Consider the following 8,504-nt stretch of genomic DNA (forward strand, 5'->3'; position numbering starts at 1 on the left):
TTTAATAGAAATGTTGAGTATCCCCCAAAACACATACTTCTGTAGTATCTGAAGAGTCTAGGATTGTGCTGACGTTTACAAAATTGTGTAACAGCTGAACTTTGCTCTACTTGGTTGTAACATCTGGAAAGCATTACTGATGTTCATGGAAAGAGGAGATGGGGAGTGAGGAAGAAAAGACTAGGGATTGGTTTTTTAGAATCACACCATAATACGTCATTGGAGGATATAAAACCATGTCTTTAACAATAGAATAAGGAAGAATAGCTAATCAGATTGGCTCGGGCTGTTTTCCAGACATCTGCAGATGTCTGTCAAAATTCGATGCTGTAAACTCTTTGTTATAATAAACCTTTGTGAACAGAGTACAGTGTCGGCGGATTCCTTTATCATCACAAGCATTGGACCAGCAAAAGTGTTTCTTTTAGGCACTACATTTAATGGCGACGAGGTAGTTTTATTTTTATTCTTTTTGGGACGTGCTGCGTCTCTTCTTTGCATTCCATTCCTGGGCTACAAAACGACTACCGCTCAAAGAAGCCGGCAAAAAATAAGGTGAGTTAAATCCCTTACATTGGACGCTGGCCGTTTTGTGAGTCCAGAGAGTGTGTGCGTTAGAGATGTACCGTTAAATTACTTATGCGTGCATTTTGCTGGTGTTTGCTGTGTGGTAGGAGTTCCGTTCTAAATTTTCTAAATTAGTTTGCGTTGAGAACAACGCAAAAAGTGGGGAGTGTCTGTAGGGCACACCACAGGACACCGATGTTTTGGCTTGAATAAAAGTGCAAGGAGTGTCCAAGGAAAGGCTTAGAGGATAACGCGTGAAATGAGTCAACAGTATACTTTTAGGGCGCCGTTAATTTAAGGAAGCCCTCAAACGAGGCGATCATTAGAGATGGGCCATAAATCTTGATAGTTATTACATTAACTCTCAAGTCAGTTCTCGGGACTGCTGGTTTAAGACAATATATTCAATTGTAAGTTTACCGCTCTGAATTTGTTTGACGAAACATCTGTCTGAAGTAATCCTCTCTTTTGAATGTCTAAAACCGGAAGGTAGCAGAAATTTAGCAAAAGGAATAAGATAGGAACGGCGATTAATGGATCCTGTATGTAACTATGTGTGTGTCTAAGAGGAGGAAAAAGCACATTTCTCTGTCAGCAAGTGTGTGTGTGTTTGGGTGAAACGCAGTGAGTTTGGCTGCGTGCTTGATGACTTCCAGATGTGTGTCGACTAAGGCTTTGAGCAGAGTTTTTAGTCTCTTGTAAATAAATGTGTTAGGTATCTTGGTTTTCAAAAGTTAAGCCCCTAGAGTAAAAAGTTAAAACCCCTACAACACAGTTAAGGTTAAATATCTTATGAGTCTCTGTTTGTGAGAACGTTTGTAATTCTTAAACTATATAAACTATGAGCCCCCTGGAAGGACTATAAGTTTAAAGATCTTATGAGTCTCTATAAAAAGAGAACGTTTACTAACTAATCATGAGCCTACAGGGAGGACTTTTTAAGAGTGTATAGAGATGTTTTATATTTGATAACATCATTACTATAAATCTGCAGATAAGTGAAAGATAACAAGCTTGGTAGTGGGTTTGTGTTCTGTGTTCTGTATGTTCTATGTGTTCAGTTTGTGAGCTCTGTTAAAGTCTAAACAGTTATTGTCTATGGGAGAAGAGAACGGAGCAACTTTTTATAGCTCCTACCACTCTGAAATCACATTGGTGACTGAACTGCGCACGCGTAGGATTCATGAGTTAGCCACTCCCCTGCACTGAACTGGAGAGAGAACGGGAGAGTCCGTTTTCAGTGCAGACAAAAACAGAACGGGAGGGGGAATTTTGCACACAAGTGAAATCTTCTCTTGAATTAACTATTGCTTGACTGTAAAACTGTTTGGTTGATAATCGGTTGAGTTGGTGAATGACAGATATATTGACGGATTAATAATAATAATAATAAAATAAATGAATAAAATAAAATGTTATTGAGCTATTTATAATATTCCTGAATTAAGCTGTTTGCTTATTTCTTAGCGTGAATGTGGGAAAAAGTATAAACTAAACTCTTCTTTGTTCTTTTGCCTTTCTGTCATACGAGAGACGAGAAGGAGGAGACAGAGAGAGAGAGAGAAAGAGGAGGGGCTGACATCAACTGACACCAGTGACGGCAACCCTGTCCAAATCAAGGCCAGTGCTGTCATTATTCACAAATCTACTTTCCCTCACAGGATATAATTGATACATTGTGTTTACATAGAATATTTCATGTTGTGACCATTTCGCAAGAGCTTGGCAACAGACTGATGACTTTATGTACTTGATAATTGCACATTACAGTTTCCGTGAATGACTTGTATTGATTAGAGTTGTCTTGGAAATCCAGCATTAAACATTATTCTGTAAAATTAAAGTAATTAGGTGCTTATTAAGCAATTGGGTTGTGAGTTGGTACAGATCTTTTATTTTTAATTGCTCTGGAGTTGACTACTTTCCTTTACCTTTCCTGATCGGATGTGGTAAGACTGCCACCAATCAATAATTTGGTAAAATAGAATTCACAAACAAATTGATATATTGATTGAATTGATGGATTGAATTGGTTGATTTAGTTAATTGGTTGATTGATGTGGCTAATTAATTAATTGATTGATTGATTTAGTTAATTGGTTGATTGGTGTGGTTAATTGATTAATTGATTGATTGATTTATTGATTGAATTGGTTGATTGATTTTATTTTTAATTAATTGATTTGATTGATTGTTTGTTTGATTGAGTTGGGTTGATTATTGATTGATCAGATTAGTTGATTGGTTAAATTTGTTGATTGAAGTAATTAGTTGATTGATTGATTGGATTGATTGTTTGATTGATTTAGTTAGTTTATTGATTGATTTAGTTAATTAATTGATTGACTGGTTGATTGATTGATTTCATTGGTAATCAATTGATTGATTGATTAGTAATTGATTGATTGATTGGTTTAATTGGTTGATTGATTGATTTGATTGGTGATTGATTGATTGATTGATTGATTTATTGATTGATTAGTTGACTGATTGATTAGTAATTCATTGATTTGATTGATTGGTTGATTGATTGGATTAATTGATTGATTGACTTCATTAGTAATTGATTGATTGATTTTGTTTAGTTAGTTGATTGGATTGATTTAATTGATTGATTGGATTAATTGATTAAATAGTTTTTAATTAAAAAAAAAAAAAAAAAAAAAAAAAAAAGGAGGGAAACAAGAGGGAAACACATAACATAGTCATTACAATGGGGAAAAAGGACATCAAAACTACAAAAGCAATTACTCCTCTTCATGTAGTACAGAATAGTAATCCTCTAGTTAATGGTATAGCAAAACTATCTGAGAAATGGAATAAACGTTGGCCTGACATTGAACAACCATGGCCATTGGAAGGCACTTTTAATCCAGACGTCATCAAGATAATGCAAGTGCTTGTATCCACGTATAAGGCAGAACAAAAGAAGGGGAAGAAGGGAAAACTTCGCAAAGAAAAAAGACAAAGAGAGCTGGATGTTCTTAAGCTGTTCGAAAATGAAGGACAAAAACTGATAAAACATACAAAAGACAGGAGAGACAGAGATACAGAGAAAATGGCAAAAGAGGTGAAGGTGACAGAAAAACTTATTGCAGAAGTCAATACACCTTTCTCATATATGGATTCAGCAAAAACACCCCCACCTTATGAGAAAGAAGCCAAGTTGAAGGACGTTTATCCTCAGCTTCCAGTGATCATTCAGGAAGGTGATTATTGCATCAGAGATGAGGATGAACGAATAATAGAGAGGGGACAAGCAGAAACGACCATAAAGATGAATCCAAACTCCAAAGGCAGGAAAACAACGAGATGTCTGGAAACTAAGGGTAGAGTGAGATCAAGGAGGATGGAACTTGATGATGATGATGATGATGATCAGAGTGATTCAGAAGAGATCATGGGTGGATATGACCCTGTCATCAGACAGAGGTTGGCCAGAGCGGAAAGAAGGGGTGATGGAAGTTGGAAGAAGAAGAATACAAGCGATTCAAGCCCTGATGAAAATGAAGATGGAGACAGCGATGAAGATTTGGAGACTAAAGGTGCTTCATATTCAAGAGGATTTTATCCTCCAATGACTAACACAGAAGAAGTACAAAGAGATATAGACCGATGCGTATCATTCCTGCATAAGGCCAATAATTTAGAAGAAGTAAAAGAACTGGAAGAACGACTCGAGAAGCTGCAGATGAAGGAAAGGAAGCTGCTGAGAAAAGAATCCCAAAAATCTGAGAAGAGATATACATTGAGGCCAAGGAAAGATGGCACTAGTAAGAAAATTATGCCGGTGATCATTCGAGGACAAAACCTAGAATATAAGCCTTTGCAGAATACCGATATGTCAGATATACTTGAGAAGCTGCCTACTCTTCAAGATGGAGCATATCCTTGGATTTCAAAGTTGGAAGAAATTACGGTGGGAACACAGTCTGCCATAGGAGACATCAAGAGACTTTTGGCTAATCTCCTTGGGATTCCAGGCATGGAAGAAATTTTTCAGAGAGCTGGACTTCATAGATATGTGGGGACTGCAGTGAACGATCCTGAATTGTTGGCTGCAAGTAGGAATCGGCTGTGGAGAGCACTGAAGGATACGTTTCCAACAAATGTGCATCCTGACAACATTCTGATTGACCCACTAGGACAACAAGAAAATCCAAGAGCCTACGTGTCAAGAGTTCATCAAGTGTGGAGAAATATTACCGGAAATGATCCAGATGTGAGTCAAATTGAGCAGTCAATCTTGAGAGCTAAACTACAGATGGGACTGCCCTTACCGGTAAGGAGCAAACTGGCAGAAGTGGTTGGACTTGGGAGCATGACAAAAGGTGTCTATACAGATCATATAGCCCATCAAGTGGATCTGTACCGGAAAAAGGAACACAACCAGAAAGAACAGGACCAAGAAACACTCAGAAAACTCAATCAAATACAACTGGTGGAGAATAAAAAGGACAAGAAACAAGCTCTGGTGATGCAGAATCAGGGTAAACCAAATCAACAATCACTGCCACAGCTTCAACCGAACCAGTTCCAACCACAATTGTACCAGACACCAATAGCGGTACCAGTTGTTTCATATCCACAGCCAGTTTTTGGACAGAGACAGAATTGGAGAGGAAGAGGACGAGAAGGTTCAGGAAGAGGAAGAGGAGGAAGATTCAAGCCACACTTCTTGCAATCTTCAGAAGTGTGTTATAATTGTGGACAGGTTGGTCATTTTGCCCGTGAGTGTAATGAGCCAGAAGGAAACACCAGGGGGAATTTCAGAGGAAGATACAGGGGCCAGTCAAGATCCTCTGGAGGACCGGTGAACCCTTATAGGGGCCCGGAGCAAGGATTCTAGAGGTGCCCAGAAGATCCGAAAGGGGGGTGTCAGCTGGTAGCATCAGGACCGGAAAAAGATCCAACAATTGAGGTAAAAGTAAACAAACGACCATTGGAAGTGATGGCGGATAAGCGGAGCTGCTTTTACCTGTGTTCGGCCTGAAGATGCTACACATCTCCCTATGTCCAATCAACTAATTAGGACAATCGGATTTGAGGGAGTGAAACAGCTGATTCCTCTTACGGAACCAATTGAGCTCTGCTATGAAAATCAGAAAATTACAATACCCATACTAGTATCAGAACATACACCTATTGCATTGTTGGGAAGAGATGCATTGTGTAAATTGAACTGTACAATAAAATGTACACCAGACGGCTGTCTGGTAGAGATGCCAAAGGAAAATGTTTACCAATTGTCAATGACGACTGAGATGGATTCTTCTTCAGTATTCTGGATTGGAAATCTCAGTGAAGATTTTTTGAAGCAGGCTAAGATATGGGAGAAATTCATTGTGACAAACATGCCAGATGCGAGGCTTCCGGAATATCCATCTCATTGTACGCTCAAGTATTTCAAGAATGCTGCCCAATCGGACTCGGAGGAATGGCTGAGTCGTCAACCAAAGAAAGTTCAACTTACCTCATGTTGCATAATTTTAGGACCACAAGGAGCAGCTATGAAGATAAACACAGACGATTATCTGGATAAAGAATTTGAGATTGAGAAGAGTGTGCCACATGTGACCTTGTTGGTTTCTGAAGGCTATGAGCAGAAGCAAATAGGAGAAATGATGACAGAAGCAGAGAAAGCTGTTTTCATACCAATGAAAGAGAATTTGGCGATTTGGAGGACTGAAGATCATCGATTTCTCAAAATCATGATTTCGGCTCAAGGACAAGGAGAGCCACAAGCTGTACGGATAACACACGAATCTATTTGCAGTGTGAAGATGGACTCAGACCCTATGAAAGAGGAGATGTTGCAACAAGTTCCAGAATTTCTGTGGTCTCAACACAGTACAGATATTGGACTTGTGAAATCAGCCCAACCGGTGAAAGTTGAACTTCGACCAGGAGCCAGACCTCCTTGGAAGAATCAGTATCCATTGAAAGATGAAGCAATCCAAGGGATCGAACCACAAATTGAAGGACTTTCGAAAGCAACTGTTTTAAGGACAACAAGAAATCCTCAGAGTAACACACCTCTGTTACCTGTGAAAAAACCAGATGGAACTTATCGTGTGGTTCATGACTTGAGAGCAGTGAATGAGGTAGTAACTGACTTTCCAGCGGAAGTGCCAGACCCGCATACCTTGTTAGCCCAAATTCCTCCTGATGCGACACATTTTACGGTGTTAGACTTATGTGGTGCATTTTTTAGTGTTCCACTTAGTGTAGAGAGTCAGGGTTTATTTGGGTTCACATATAAGGGACAGTTCTATGAGTACAATCGTTTACCACAGGGTTTTCGGCACAGCCCGCACATCTTCAATAAAGTATTGAAGGAAGATTTGGTAGGGATAGATCAGATATTGCAAAGCACTGTCATTCAGTATGTAGATGATATAATTATCTGCTCACAGGATAAGGAAACATGTCATAGAGACTCAATTAAATTGCTACAGGTATTGGCAGAAAAGGGACATAAGGTTTCACAGAAAAAATTGCAATATTGCCAGGAGAAGGTTGTTTATTTGGGTCAGAAAATAACACACGGAAATCGAAGCATTTCGGATGGCCAACTGGAAGCTATTCGTAAGGCTCCGAAGCCTAGAACTGTCAGGGAGATGATGACATTTCTTGGTATTGCTGGATATTCTTCAGCTTGGGTGGAGAGCTATGCTAGTTTGACAGGACCTTTGAGAGCTATGGTCAAGGATACTGGAAATGGTCAACTCCATAGCAATCTTTCCTGGACACAGGAAGGCCTTGTGGCATTTGAAACGATCAAACAGAGGTTGCAGGAGGCACCTGCACTCACATTACCAGACTACTCTAAGAATTTTTTTGCTATATGTGTCTACTTCTACTGGAGGTAAATATGCATGTGCAGTTCTTTGTCAGCCGACAGGCACAGGGACGAATCCTCAGCCTATTTCCTACTACTCTACTGCCTATTCAGAAGTAGAACTAGGACTACCACTGTGCTACAGAGCAATGGTGGGAGTATATTCAATGTATAACAAAGCATCATCCGTTACAATGGGTTACCCAGTAACAATTCTTACCCATCATAGTCTCAGAAATCTTCTGAACTTTGGGAAATATACATTGACTATGCCTAGGCTCAGAGACTATCACAGGCTCTTAGAGCAGGAAGATGTCACCCTAGTAAGGTGTGATACGGCGAATCCAGCCGAGAATTTGCCAACTTCAGAGGATGGTGAACCACATGATTGTGTCCAGGAAGCAGAGAAATACTCAAGGCTTCGATCAGATTTGCAAGCCTTTCCATTACGTGAAGCAGACCTGGAGTATTGGACTGATGGGTCTTGTTATCGTGTGGGAGACAAGTTGTGCGCTGGCTATGCAGTAGTCAAAGCCCAAGGAACTGGATTTGTCGTCGAGAAGGCTGAAGTAATACCACAGCCTGCGTCTGCACAACTTGCTGAACTTGTGGGGCTAACAGAAGCATGTTTGTTAGCAGAAGGAAAGCGAGTGACGATATACACTGATTCAGCATATGCACATAGTGTATGTCATCTGTTCGGAGCAGTGTGGAAAGGTCGAGGGTTTAAGAAAACGGATGGTTCTCCGATACAACATCATGCGCAAATAATGAAACTGTTACACGCTATGATGAAGCCTGCAGAGATAGCGATAGCTAAGTGTGCAGCTCATAGGACAGATGTGTCGAAAGTTACACAAGGGAACAAAGCTGCTGATGAAGCTGCAAAAGCCGTCACAGGAGCGGACAAATTGGGCAAAGTTTTTCTGGTCACTCATGCAGTGGACTTGGAAGACAAAATTACGCTTAAGGATGTGATTTTGATGCAGGAAGCTGCTTCTACGATCGACAAACAGTTATGGCTTGACCGAGGTGCCGTCAAAGATGCTACTGGTCTGTGGAGAAACCATGAGGGGTTGATAGTAGCGCCTCCAGA

General features: G+C 40.0%; 1 long non-coding RNA gene across 1 annotated transcript; it reads left to right on the forward strand.

Annotated features, from left to right (window-relative positions):
* Positions 1-396: 396 nt before the first annotated feature.
* On the forward strand, positions 397-2,189 carry LOC123482887. The gene is made up of 2 exons (XR_006658004.1): positions 397-555; positions 2,099-2,189. It is a non-coding gene; the product is annotated as an uncharacterized LOC123482887 (long non-coding RNA).
* The last annotated feature ends 6,315 nt before the right edge of the window (positions 2,190-8,504 follow it).

The sequence above is a fragment of the Coregonus clupeaformis genome, chromosome 40 (assembly GCF_020615455.1).
Source record: "Coregonus clupeaformis isolate EN_2021a chromosome 40, ASM2061545v1, whole genome shotgun sequence".
NCBI lineage: Eukaryota > Metazoa > Chordata > Actinopteri > Salmoniformes > Salmonidae > Coregonus > Coregonus clupeaformis.